Source organism: Macrotis lagotis, chromosome 7, assembly GCF_037893015.1.
Source record: "Macrotis lagotis isolate mMagLag1 chromosome 7, bilby.v1.9.chrom.fasta, whole genome shotgun sequence".
NCBI lineage: Eukaryota > Metazoa > Chordata > Mammalia > Peramelemorphia > Peramelidae > Macrotis > Macrotis lagotis.
This window is the reverse complement of record NC_133664.1, coordinates 137,216,991-137,231,119: the sequence shown is the minus strand read 5'-3', so window position 1 is coordinate 137,231,119 and position 14,129 is coordinate 137,216,991. Positions and strand designations below refer to the sequence as shown.

Genomic DNA, 14,129 nt, shown 5'->3' with positions numbered 1-14,129 from the left:
CTTACAATCCCCCCCAAGCTTACTTCCCCTCCCCCCATGGAAAGCAATCTGTCAGTCTTTACTTTGTTTCCTTGTACATTGATCCAAATTGAGTGTGATGAAAGAGAAATCATATCCTTAAGGAAGAGACAAGAAGTCTAAGAGTTAACAAGATCAGACAATAAGATATCTGGGGCTTTTTTTCTAAATTAAAGGGAATAGACCTTGAACTTTGTTCAAACTCCATGGTGCTTTATCTGGATACAAATGGCACTCTCCTTTGCAGACAGCTCAAAATTGTTCCCGATTGTTGCACTGATGGAATGAGCATAAACTCTATTATTCTTTAACTGGAGCTCCTATGGTAAGAAAACAAAACCTACATTTCTTACAGTTGTACCACAAATAGGCGATTTATAATTGTCCCATAGCCACCAAATATTTCTAGGTATCAGGGTTTTCTATCTTTCTATTTTAAAGTTCTCAGATCTATCACATATACATTAGAGGGTGAAAAACTGTACACTGTGACCACTTTCATTCTGGAAGAGTATCTTTTCTCTGTGAGATTACTTTTTCAGTTTTTCTTACCTAATTGTCTTTGTTTCTTCTCCTTTGTATTAATAAAACTGTACAAATAATAAAAGGTTAGCATTTTTTACTATCTGAATGGAAAAATAAATGTATAAAGAAAGCCTATTGTCAGTGGAATTGATTTATGAACCAAATGCAATATGTCTATCAAAGTACAATAAATACTGACTGCATTAACTTTTCTACCTTAATTTCTCTTGCAATGCAACTAATTGCCTTAATATTGAAGCACACATTTTCAGTTATTAAAAATGTTTTTGCATTAATACCATATGCTTCTGTGGGGGAAAAACCTCATTAATGTTCATTTTTAGGGCTTCATTCCAAGATTATTTTTTATTATCAGTTCTCTTCTGAGCAATGGCAGTTAGAGGACTGGGTGGTCAAAAATTGATGAGGAAAACAGAATAATATATTACAAGTAATTGCTTTCAGCTTGTTTTTTCCCCAGTACATGCTTTTCCTTTATTTTTATGCAGAAGAAAAAGCTGAAGAGAGGCTGAGAATTTGAACATAATGCCTTCTCTATTTCCTGCTCCTTATCACCATTCTTTACTCCTTTATTTGGAGTTTAAGTTCTATTCATTTTCCAAAAGGCAAATCAAATTCTTACTTTTGATAATTTCTTAACCTAATGAAGTCCATAACAACCGCTTATTCTTATCAATTTTATAGTATTGTCTATATAATTAATTTGATAATTGTTCATTTTGTCTCATGGTATTTCTTAGATGTAAGTCCAATTATAGTAAAAGTCCTATACAATTCAAAATAATTTTTGCAAAATTATAAAATTTTTTTAACATCTTAAGGTTTACAAAGTAAGTTTCATGAATTTGTGTGTCATCCTTGTGCAGGGGCCATGTTAATCTTCTCTGAATTGTTCCAATTTTAGTAAATGTGCTGCCGAAGTGAACACTACAAAGTAATTTTAAAAGGTTAATTTTTATATTACTTTTTTTTTCAATGAATAAGCTCCAGAGTCTATCACTCATATTTTTAGAGGTAAAATCATTTTACTGATTAGGAAACCGAGGTCAAAAGAAGTTAAGGTAACAACATCATACAGTAAGGAGTTACAGAAGTAAGATTTAGGGGTGGCTAGGTGGCACAGTGGATAGAGCACCAGCCCTGGAGTCAGGAGTATCTGAGTTCAAATCTGACCTCAGATACTTAATAATTACCTAGCTGTGTAGCCTTGGGCAAGCCACTTAACCCCATTTGCCTTGCAAAAACCTAAAAAAAATTCATAATATCTCTGCCAGAAGGTGAGGGACAAGATTCATCTTTTTTGGACTTTAATCTTATCCTTGCACTGTTCAGAGATTAAAATTCTTCAAAGGTTTTTTTCCCTATGATATATAAAACTCTTCTAAATCATCTCTTTTCTCTCTGTATCAGTTCATAGAGGTCTTCTAATTTCCTCTGAAATTCTCCATTTCATCATTTCATTATGGCACAAAAGTATTGTTACATTTATATACTACAATTTTTTGAGCCATTTGAGCACCCCTTTGGTTTCCTTTTTGACTATCAAAAGAATTGCTATAAACATTTTTATATATATAGGGCCTTTTCCTTTTTCTTTGATCTCTTTGGGTTATAGGTTTAGTAATGATATAGCTGAGTCAAGTTACAAGTAGATTAACTGAATATCTAGACCAATTCATAGTTTCAACAACAATGCATTAGTAAAAAACTTTTCCCATAGTCCATCCAATATTTGTCATTTTATTCTTTTGCCATTTTTGATAGTCTGATAGGTATGAGACAGAATCTCAAAGTCACTTTAATTTACATTTCTCTTAGTTATTTGAAGAAATTTTTCATGATTGTTGGTTATAATATACAATATAGTTTAGAGTTTTTCTTTGAAAACTATCTATAGATTTTGACCCTTTCTCTACCTATTTCTAAATCTCAAAATCCTTTGACATCCCATGCACTTATTTTCCACTTTCATCCAGTCTCTAATAATGAGATGGCTCTTTTTTTTGACGAGTCCTTATCTGACCCATTTGTATCTGATCTCATACTCTCTCCTTCTCCAGGAGCTTGCCCCTTCAATTTCTTCAAGCTTCAATTTCTTTACATCCACTGATTCCTTTCCTGTTGCCAAAAAAATACCACCATCCTTGTAAAGTCTTCATTTGACCCTGATATTACCTCAAACTATTCCTTTATATTCCTCTTTCTTTTCACACTCCTATCCTAGAAAAAGTTCACTATGTTCATTTCTCCTTGAACTCATTGAAGCAGTTAAGTGATGCAGTAGATAGATTGTTGAACTTGGAGTCAGATTACTTAGTAGCTATGTGAACTTGGGTAAGTCATTTAACTTTCTGTTTGCCTCACTTTCCTCATTTGTAAAATGGGATTAATAAGAGCACCTACTTCCAAAGTTATTACGAAGAACAAATGAGGTAATAATTGTGAAGCTCTTAGTACATGTAGTACATGGCTTATAATAAGTACTATATGGATGTTAATTAATTATTATCACAGCTATTATTATTATCATTATTATATAATCACTATTATACTTCTCCAGCTCAATGCACTTTCCAAATCTTTGCAATTCGGTTTTTGTTGTTCTTGTTCAGTTATATTTGACTCTTTGTGGCCTCACATGGGACTTTCTTGGCAAAGATACAGGAGTGGTTTGACATTTCCTTCTTTAATGGATTATGGCAAATAAATATCTGATAATGGATATGAACTTAAAGTCTTCCTGATTCCAAGTCCACTCTTCTAACTGCTAAGCCACATAGCTACCTCTATTGTAATTTGATTTCTGACCCAATTACTGGTATGAAAATATCTTTTCTTTTAAATGGTAATCTTTTAATGCAGTCCTTTTCTCAGTGGATAGAGAACCAGCCCTGGAGTCAGGAGTACCTGAGTTCAAATCCTGCCTCAGACACTTAATAATAGCCTAGCTGTGTGGCCTTGGGCAAGCCACTTAACCCCACTGCCTTGCAAAAAACCCTAAAAAGTAAATAATAACAATAATAATAATAATAATAATAACAACCACAACAACTAACTCCACCACAAAAACAAAATACCCAACCAAATACACACACACACACACACACACAAATATCACCTGCTGATCAGTCTTCTCATGATATACTTGATTAAGCTGGTCCTTGAATGCCAAACTAGGCATTGTAAACTTTCTGCTTTGATGTTAAAATGTTCAAAAATCCTGCATAATAAAATCAATGGCGCAATGAAACATTAGTGTAGGAAATCATTCTGGTTCTATTATATTACAACCTTAGTTTCAAGGAGGAAAATTGAAATAGAAATTAAATGATTTACTTTTGGTTATATAGGATTGAAAAGCAGGCCATTTGATTTAAGCCATGTGATACATAACCACAGTTATGTAGTATAGTATTGTATAGTACAACATTGAACAAGTAGACAGGAAATTGTGAGTTAAATTTTAGCTTTTCCACTAGTCTGACTTCGGGAAGGTCACTCAAACTCTCAAAGGACATTTATAAAATAAGAAATTTTGACCTGATAAAATCAAGGTCTCTTCCTATTCTAAAACTATCTAATCTTACCTACTTCTTCTGTCTTATGAATAAACAATCCATGAATAAATATTTATTGAATTTTTTTGTATTAAAAGAACTATTATAGGTACTTTGTTGTTGACAATGATTCCATTTCGGATTTTCTTGGCAAAGATTCTGGAGTGGTTCACTTCCTTTTCTAGTCCATTTTACAGATAAAAAATTGGGGCCAACAGGGTTAAGTGATTTGCCCAGAGTCACCAAGCTAATAAATGTCTGAGGCTACATTTGAACTCCTGAAGAGCAGTCTTCCTGATTCCAAACCCAATGCTCTATCTACTTTGCTACCTACCTATTCTATACTAAATGCTTTAGGTAGTGATAAAAAGTAGAAGATGTAATCTCTGCCATGAAATAATTTACAATCTAGCTGGGGAAATAGGACATAAGTACATGGGAATTTATATAAGAAGTAAAGAACAGTTCAATATTCAGTTCCCTAAGCTCTGTGCTAAGCACTGGGGACACAAAGACAAAAACAACATAATCCTTGCCTTTAAGGACTTTAGAGTCCATTGGGAGATACATGTATGCAAATGCATATATTATACAAAGCTCATAGAAACTAAGCATGTATTTGGCAGTAGAAGACTGGAGAGCAAGAGTGATATCAGGACCAAGTGTGTAAATGTGGTAAGAATCTACATGGAAATGATAGTTGATATAAAGAGATAAAGAGAAGACACCTAGGACAGAACTGATCCCCCTCTCCCCATCCTTGCTTAGGGAACAGGAGATTGTGGAAGGATATCTAGGAGATTTGTGGAAGCAGTATAAAGAGACTAGCCTCACTAGATCCAAATGAAGAAAGAGTATGGAAGGATAGGAAGTTATTAACCATGTCTAGTAGCTGAAATTCCATCCCTCAGAGTAATGCTATAAGGCTCTGATTGGGTTATTTGTTTGAAATTTGAATTCTTAGGAAAGACATCATAGAAGGTACCAATAATTCTAAATATGATTAGAAAGTCCAGTTTGATTTAGTATGTATGGAATTTGTGTTAGAGAATAATTTTTTTATGAAATGTAGTTTCATTACTTTTAAGTATAATGCATATTTAACTAAAATATGAAAGCCTAAAGTGACCTATGTTATTAGGAAAAAAGACAATTCAGAATACACTTGAATTTCAATACATCAAAACATAAAATTTCCACAAATTGAATGTATTTGAATGAATTCTTAATTTATTAAATCCCTAATTTTTAAATGCTATTAAATTTTTTTCATTTTTTAGTTTTTGCAAGGAAATGGCGTTAAGTGACTTGCCCAGGGTCACACAAATAATAATTATTAAGTGTCTGAGGTCATATTTGAACTCAGGTCCTTCTGACTCCAGGGTTGGTGCACTATCCATTATGCCACCTAGCAGTCCTAAAATACTATTAAATTTAGACAGAATTCATTTTATTTATAAGAGCCTAAAAATTAAGAGAAGAGATTATTTTAAATATTTGACTCAATAAGGATCAAAAATAACATATTTATCTCTTAAAAATCTTCTTCTGATGTCTAATCATGTGTAGAGGTGAGTCCTGGCAGGTTCAATCATCCTGGAAACATTATATGAGCTGTATGGTTTCAGACTATATAAGTTTGTTTAAAGATTGGTCTAGTTAAGTCCAGAGTAGGCCATTAGAGAATGGATTCTATGGACATGAGCATCCATGACACCAAAACCAAACCAAAAAACCAAAATGATCTTTGGTCCTGTGCAATCCCTTCAAATTCCACAATGATGATGGTAGAGTGCCAGAAAATGAAAGAGTGAACACTAAAAACTACACAGATATTCCATTATTGAAAAGTGGCAATTATCTGTTATTCCAAATGTGACATTTGTATCCAGTGACCAATGAATTCATACAACACTAGAGCAGGGGTCCTTAATGTGGGGTCCATGTGGAGTCTAAGAGTTCTACATTTATATTTCAGGGGGTTTGTAAGCTTGTTTAATTATTAAGGGTTTGATAACTGTATTTCACTGTAATTGGTTCCTTTGTAATGCAATGTATTTTTTTTTGTGCCTTTAAGACAATTATTCTGAAAAGGGGTCCATAGACTTCATTGATGTGTCAAAGGAGTCCATTCTACAAAAGAAGTTTAAAAATCCCTGCACTATAGATATGAAGAAACCTCAATTTTGACATTCTCACTTAAAATGAAATTTGAAACTATGATGAATTTGTACCTAAATGGAATGATTTTTCTAGGAGAGGTGGAAAAAAAAAGGATTGGTGGAATTCATATCATCATGTGCCCAAAGACACAAAGGCCTAATTGCATGGGGTATGTGATTATCTCAGTTTACAATAATGATGATACAAGTAAGCAAAAAGACTCCCATGGAGAAATTTGCAATTTATAGCAGCAAATTATTGGGGAAGATGAAGTGACTAACTTCCATAAAGAGCCAAGAAAATGCTCTAAGTCCAACCAATATGTACTTGATATTCAATTATGTCAGTGCTAATGTGAGAAAAGTGCTAATAGTATAAAAATTATGCTGGAAAATATATTTAAAGTTAAGAAATGAATGGTCAAAACCTTGTATTCAGATATGTCATGCTTGTCTACTATGATTACTTTCTTCAAAAAAGAGCATAGGAAAATGATGAATGTGACAAGCATTGAACAACATAACAAAAATGAAATTAATTAGGATCACAGATTTAGGGCCAGATGGGACCTTAGAGATCTTCTGGTACAACCTCCTGTCCCATTTTTTTTTCTCAGGGAGGAAACTGAAGATGTGAAATAAAACAAGTAAATGTGAAATGAAATTCCACTTTTCATTTCTAGATATGTTTTGTTTGAATGTCACAAAATAAGATTCTACTCCCAGAATAAACTGATCACTTGAAAACTCAGAAATGCTGTTAATCCAGCATTGGATATTTAACACCTTCCCAACTCCCTTAGTCTTCTCTCCCTTCTAAATGGAAGGACAGAAGATGAAGAACCACATTAATTCCAGAGCTTTGCTTTATAGAGAGTAGGGTCTGAACTCTTCAACTCATTCTCCATTTTTTTGTCTGCAGCTCTGCCTGGTTTGAATTCCAAGGCAAGATTTCCCTGAATCAGGTACCCCATTATGTCCCCTCCCTCACCCTTTCAAGTTTCCTTTTGTGTTTTGTCTTCCTCCATTAAATTAACTTTTTTGCATGTAAGTCTTGTCTTCCTTTATTTTTATTTTTATCACCAGTTCTTAGCACAATGACTAGAACATAGTAGGCACTCAAAGAATGCTTAGTGAATTGAACTTAACATAATTTCTGTAAGAATCTTGTCTCAAAAGGAAGACTTTTCAATGCATTCTTACATTGGCCACTTTTTCACATGACTAAGGTATGGAAACTCGTTGCATTTTATTGTTTCTTGATTTGTCTGGAAAATGATAGATGCTAGGAAATTCTAATTGATTTAATTTATTAAAAACAATTATTTAGTAAAGGGAAATGAATCTTTAAAGACTCTTCTCCAGCAAAGCATCTTCCATGTAATTAAGATCATTTAAGATTCCATGACATAATCACTGATGATTCTGTTCAATGATGCTATGATTATCCTTACCATAAGCAATATGAAATAATAACACCTGCTCACCTAAGGTTTATATTACTGTCATGGAGGATAGTATATACCAAATCAAGGGGAAGAGGGATTTTCTAGGAGGTACTTCACTTGTACCTATTTGCAGATGACATTCTCCTGTTTGCATCGATCCCCAAAAATACTATGAAACCTTTTCAATGACATGGACAAATATTAAAAAATATAGACCAAATAATTCACATAGGATAAAACAAGAAAAAAGAATGTATGTGTCAGTCAGCAAGCTTTCATTAAGTACTATCCATGTACCAGGGACTATTTTGTGTATTGGTAATACAGAGAAAGGCAAAGATAGTCACTGCTCTCAAATTGCTTACAATTTAAAATTGTCTTGATTGTGGAGGAAAGAGTAACAAACTGGACATAGATTTGAATGGGAAGAGGATCATCCCAGGAGTTTAGATTTAGAACTAGATTAGAAAATTAGGGGTCATCTAGATGGGGAAATGGAGTATTAGGGAAATCAAGGAATTTCCCAAATCACAGTACATATATATATGGCAGGATAAAAAATAGCAAATAGAAAACCTAAATATTGCAGTAGAATCCACAGAATGGTTGTTGTTCATCCTGCATTTTCTAAGAGGACTAATGATATCACAAGGGTGATGTGTTGACTTGCACATGAATTGGATTTAAGTGAGGCTGAATTGCAAAGCTGTCAACTCCAAAGACTTCAAAGTTCAATAGAAAAGACAAAAATCAAGATGATTGATTATGGCCTGGGATAAAGTGGATAATCTTGGTGTCTTCTCTGTCTGACCTTGTTCTAAGTACTCCATACACCTGCTTCGGTCACCTTCATGGCCATTGGAGCAAATTGTTCTCACTTACTCATTTCACTGGAGGAGGTCTTCATATGATTAGGGTAGACTTCCCCCAACTCACTGATGTGTTTGAGGCCTGTTGATCATCCTCAACCTGATTTAGCCTGTCTGCCAAAAGTTTTGCCAGAGTATGATCATTTTTCATGCTACAGCTTATTGGAGCCTCAGGTGGATACCAAAAGTGGATGAACAGCCCCGAAAAGTGTTCACTAAGTCCTCATACCAGAGTTACTCTTCCCTGAACTCTAAGCCCTAGAGGACACCTTTTAGCATATTGACTGTTTCTATATGAGATTTTTGGGGGGATATCAGCTGGAATTGCACAGTATAGAAAACCAAGATAGATTGTTTACCTATCTTGGTTTAAGGAACATTGTTATTAATGCAGAAATAGGTCCATTTAAACATTCTAATATATATATATATATATATATCATGTCTTAAAGATCATGCATAATTGCTTGAGTCTGACAACTGATTACATAGTTAACTATTCTCTATGAGTGAAATTCAATATTATTATCTATATGAGATATAGATAGGGCCTGTATCTGAAAGATCCTCTGCCTCCAAAGATTGACATTTTCTTTGAAACTTATAATCTTAGAGAATTGGCTAGAGCAGAGGTATCAAATATGCCACATATGACCCACAGCATCCTAAGTACTTCCAGAACCAGATTAAAAGGTAATTGGGAAATATTTAATAAATACAAACAAAAATAAAAATACAATAATATATAGTTTTCTAAGTCAATTTGTGCCCACAGGATCCTTATACATGTTTTAGTAGCTCCCGTTTTCTATTTGAATTTTATTTATTTATTTATTCATTCATTCATTCATTCACTCATTTATTTATTTATTTGTTTGTTTGTTTATTTATTTAGGTTATTGCAAGGCAATAGGGTTAAGTGGCTTGCCCAAGGTCACACAACTAGGTAATTATTAAGTATCTGAGGCCAGGTTTGAACTCAGGTATACCTGACTCCAGGGCCAGGGCTCTATCCACTGTGCCACCTAGCTTCCCCTCACTGGTCTACAATATTGGGAGTTTGTGACTTGACCATGGAAAACATATATTTTGCCTCAGAGGTGGAATCTGAAGTCTGGTATACCTACTTCAAAGCTGGTTCTTGATTATTTCATGTTGCTTCTGAATTAATTCTATGTTGCATATAAAACTAACCCAATAGTATATAATTCTCTTTTCTTGCTATCAGTTTCTTCCTTCTTCAAATCCTCAAACCTATTGCTGTCAGAACCATATTCCTAAAACAGCAGTTTTGATACAATTTTTCTGGTAAAGAACAATCAATTTCCCCTATTATCTAATGTGTCAAGTACAAATTTCCTATCCATTTTTCAAATCTCACTGTAATGGGAATTTATCCTATCTATACATTTTATGGAGCATTATGGGGTCTACAAAAGGCCATATCCAAGCATATTTTCTCTACTTTTATCAGACTCATCTTCTTATTTCTTATCCCACTAAACACAAATGAGATGATATTTGTAAAAAAGAAGGTGCCTGGCACATAGTAGATACTATAGAAATGTTTATTCTGTTCCCTAAACTAAGCTCAATTGCATGATTTTCTTCATGTTGTTCTTTATTTTCAGAATGTCACCTCTCCCCCTCCTCCCTCTTTATCTATTCTTCAAAGTTCAGTTCAGGTCCCATCTTCTCTTTAAAACCTCAAATACCTCAGTGATATTGCCCTTCTCTGAATTCTTGTTATACTTGTATTGTTGTTGTTGTGATTTATACTGTCCATGGGGTTTTCTTGGTAAAGATAATGGAATGGTTTGCCATTTCCTTGTCCAATATTTTATACTTATAACCAGTCCCATATATAGCTTAATATTTAATTGTTCTCAAATAATGACCTAGCATGTTCTCCTCAAATAGAATATATGCTTCTTGAGGGCAAGGACTGTGTCATATATATCTTTTAAATATCCCAGATCTTCCAATTTATGTGAATTTGATGGCATGGATGAATAATAAACCAGATCTAGAAATGAACAAGAGTAGGGAAATGGGTTGTATTGCATTTGGGAAACCAAATAGTGATCCTCCTAAATTCAATCTGCCCTTTGAAACAATGAAAATTTATGACTGTGTATTGTGAAATACAGACACTGAAGAATTAAAATGATGGGTCATCTTCTGGGCAATTGTATGGTCCATGGTGTCTATGAATAGACAGCAACATATCACCAACCAAAAATTTTTTTTGGGAGGAAACATAAAAGATATCATTAGAGAAACATATGATTTTGTAAAGGGAAGAAGGGCTTATAATGTGGCAAGAATTAGAGATAATGTAGGGAGCTGCAGAATCAAGAGCTCTAGGGGGTATGTTACCAGCATGTGGAGTGGAGCCCCTTTGGATAATTTATGTTAAGACATGGACATGGGTCACATAATATAATAAAATACAGATGGCTGTAATGTAATAATAAAGTCCCAGATCCAGAAGCATTTTTCTATTCCCTCCTAATCTAGGAAGGATCTGTTAAGTATCTGCACTTATTCATATGCTGTCTGTTCCTTGATGCATCTCCAGCATTCAAAATAGTACCGAGTTCATAATCAATGCTTAATAAATATTTACTGGCTAACTGTAGGATATAATGTAGAGCTAGGCAAATAGTGAGTACTCAATAAATACTTCCTGATTATTCTATGAGAAGGTTCTAGTGTGCTACATTTCATTGAAAAATTTAGTTTTGAAATAATTTCTATATATGAGAGGGTTACATAGACTATTATTACTTTATTTTTATGGGTCCTAGTATAAGAAGTATGAGGTCAAACCCTGCTTCTATAAACACAAACATGGAAATCAGTTTCAACACTTGAGAGTCATGCCTTATAAACATTCATGTATGGGATACTGTTAAGAAGACTGATGATCCTACACTTGAAAGGGTGAGGGCACTTCAAAATCCTCATAGTTATTGATTTATCTATTTGATAGTTGCTTCCCCCAGTTACTGTACAGTATTCCAACACTGCTTTAACCAAAGAATACAATTTAATTCAACAAATGTCTATCCTGTATATTATATTGGGCAAAAAGTCGACTTCAAAATGAGTAAACCTTGGGTTCATATCATTCCTTGGACACTTCCTGACTTGTGTGTATGTTATCTGAGCTAGTAACTGAGTCTCTCAAGGATCTAGGCAACTCCTAAGACAAAATGTTGCAGAGATAATGTTTTCTAATGTTGGTAGAGTCTTCCTCATGTAAGAGTTCCTTAAACTAATGAAATCATAGATGTAATCCTTATTCTTGTCTTGTATATGCTGTGTTTGACTTGGGGATAAAGGGTAGGTAGACAAATGCAAAATAGTCCCTTACCTCAAGGAGCTTATATTCTATTTGAGGGGTACATATCCAAATGTAAATAGATACAAAGTACATGTAAATCAATCAAAAGTAATTTCAAGAGAGAGGGTTTACTTGACCCACTCTGAAAATGTGGAACAGCCCATCATACTAGACCTACAATTGTAATTTAAACAACTTGTAATAAGCAGTGACTGTGAGGTCTTCAATAACATCTATTAGATTGGCAGCTAGGTGGTATAGTGGATAAAACACTGAGTTTGAAATAAAACAGGCTCATTTTCATGAGTTTAAATACAAACTCAAGATACTAGATAAGATGACCATGAGAAGTCATTTAACATTGTTCGCCTCAGTTTCTCATCTGTAAAATGGGCAGGAGAAGGAAATATCAAACCACTTCAGTAGCTTTGCCAAGAAAGTCTCAAATAGGATCACAAAGAGTCAATCAAAAATGAAACAACTCAATAGTAACAACAGCAAGTTAAAAAGGAATGAAAAAAAATCTCTTGACATGAGAAACTTTTTATGTTTTTAATCAAATTCCTATCTTGTCTTAAACAGTTATTCAATGAAATGATACTCTCTTTACCATTCTCTGATTTATAACAGAGTTTAGAAACTCTGTTTCTAAAGTTTTAAAACTTCATAATTGTTTATTTTCTATCTTGTTTCCTTCCAATTTAGGAACAAATTTTTATAAGTGTTAGACTTTTAAAAATTATCTAAAATTTTAGAAACTTCTAGGATAAGAAGTTTGGATCAGTATATACAGCATATAGCAATCCCTTTTTTAGAAATGTAAGATCCTCCTGAAAATCATGCATGAGTTGGTTTAAATAAAATACGTATGATTTAAATGAATCCACTTTTGACCTGGAGTCAGGAAGATCTGAGGTCAGTTTGACTGAATAATCCTGAGCAAGTCATTTAACCCTATTTGCCTAAATTCCTCATCCCCAGTTCCTCCTCCATAAGCTGGAGGAGATAATGGTAAACCACTCCAAGAAAATTCAAAATGAGGTCATGAAGAATAAGACATGACCAAAACAAATGAACACCACAAAAACAACAACCAGTTACTTACTACTGACACCTTAGTATTAGCTGCCCTTACTTGAATAGGAATATCTCTCTAAAAGTGAAAGAATTTTTAGTGTTTTGATAACAACTGCAAATGGTAATAAGATACCATGTTGATGGCGCTGGCCAAAATATGACCTTAAGCAAAATGCATTCCATAGATATAGACAATATGACAATGTTATCACAATGCTACCTTCTACCATACTGACACTTAATAGGCTTATTGCATAGAGAAATAACTCATTTAAACAATAATATTGATAGCAGTACTTTTTTATAGTAAAGAAAAGGAAAGATGACTTTTCTTGCTGTCAGTTAATTAGTAAATGCAGCACCATGATTGCTAAATGTAGATAGCTTATTTCTTTTATAAAACTTTCTTTTTTTTAATTATGTACTTTTATGGAAACAAAAGATACCCAGGATTTAGGAATTTGAAGAAGTTGTAGCTTATGAACTCAGTGAAATATTATTTTGCCTTAAGAAATGGAAGAATTCAGGGAAACTTGAAAGATCTTACATGATTGGAATCACAATGAACCAGAACCATAACAACTCATAGTGTGACTACAAGAATATAGAGGAAAGCAATTTTGAAAGATTTTCAGAACTCTGATCAATACAGTGGCCAATCATGACTTCAGAAGATTAATAATGAGAAAACCTACTGTTCCTTGGCAAAGAGATGATGGACTAGAAATGCCAAATGAGACATATGTTTTCCATACCTAGCCAAGGTGTTGATTTGCTCTGACGGGTATAATTAGTTGTTATGTGGGAAGGCTTTTATTGAGGTTTGGGCGAGTTAATGGGTAGTGACAGGGTTTAAAAAAAAGAAATAAAAGAACACTGAGGAAAGCATTAAAAATACAAGGAGGAAAACAAAGGTTCAGAAGAGGACACAAAAAAGGCAATTTTGTTATTTCTTTGTTAAATTTAATAGACACTTAGGAAACCAAATTATATGTAACAGAATAGCTAGCATTTATCTAGTGCTTAAGTTTGAAAAATCATTTATATGTTAAACTTATTTGTTCTTTAAAATAACCACGTAAAATAGGTGCTATTTTTATCCC

The 14,129-nt window shown here is 33.6% G+C and overlaps 1 long non-coding RNA gene and 1 other non-coding gene across 2 annotated transcripts in view; one reads left to right on the top strand and one right to left on the bottom strand.

The window, feature by feature from the left end:
• Positions 1 to 251: 251 nt before the first annotated feature.
• Positions 252 to 14,129, top strand: part of LOC141493847 (uncharacterized) — a 73,495-nt gene continuing 59,617 nt past the window's right edge. Inside the window, exon 1 of the long non-coding RNA XR_012470335.1 lies at positions 252 to 343. This is a non-coding gene — a long non-coding RNA (uncharacterized LOC141493847). The remainder of the gene's footprint in view (positions 344 to 14,129) is intronic.
• On the bottom strand, positions 1,386 to 1,492 carry LOC141494629 (U6 spliceosomal RNA). Its single transcript, XR_012470521.1, has one exon. It is a non-coding gene; the product is annotated as a U6 spliceosomal RNA (small nuclear RNA).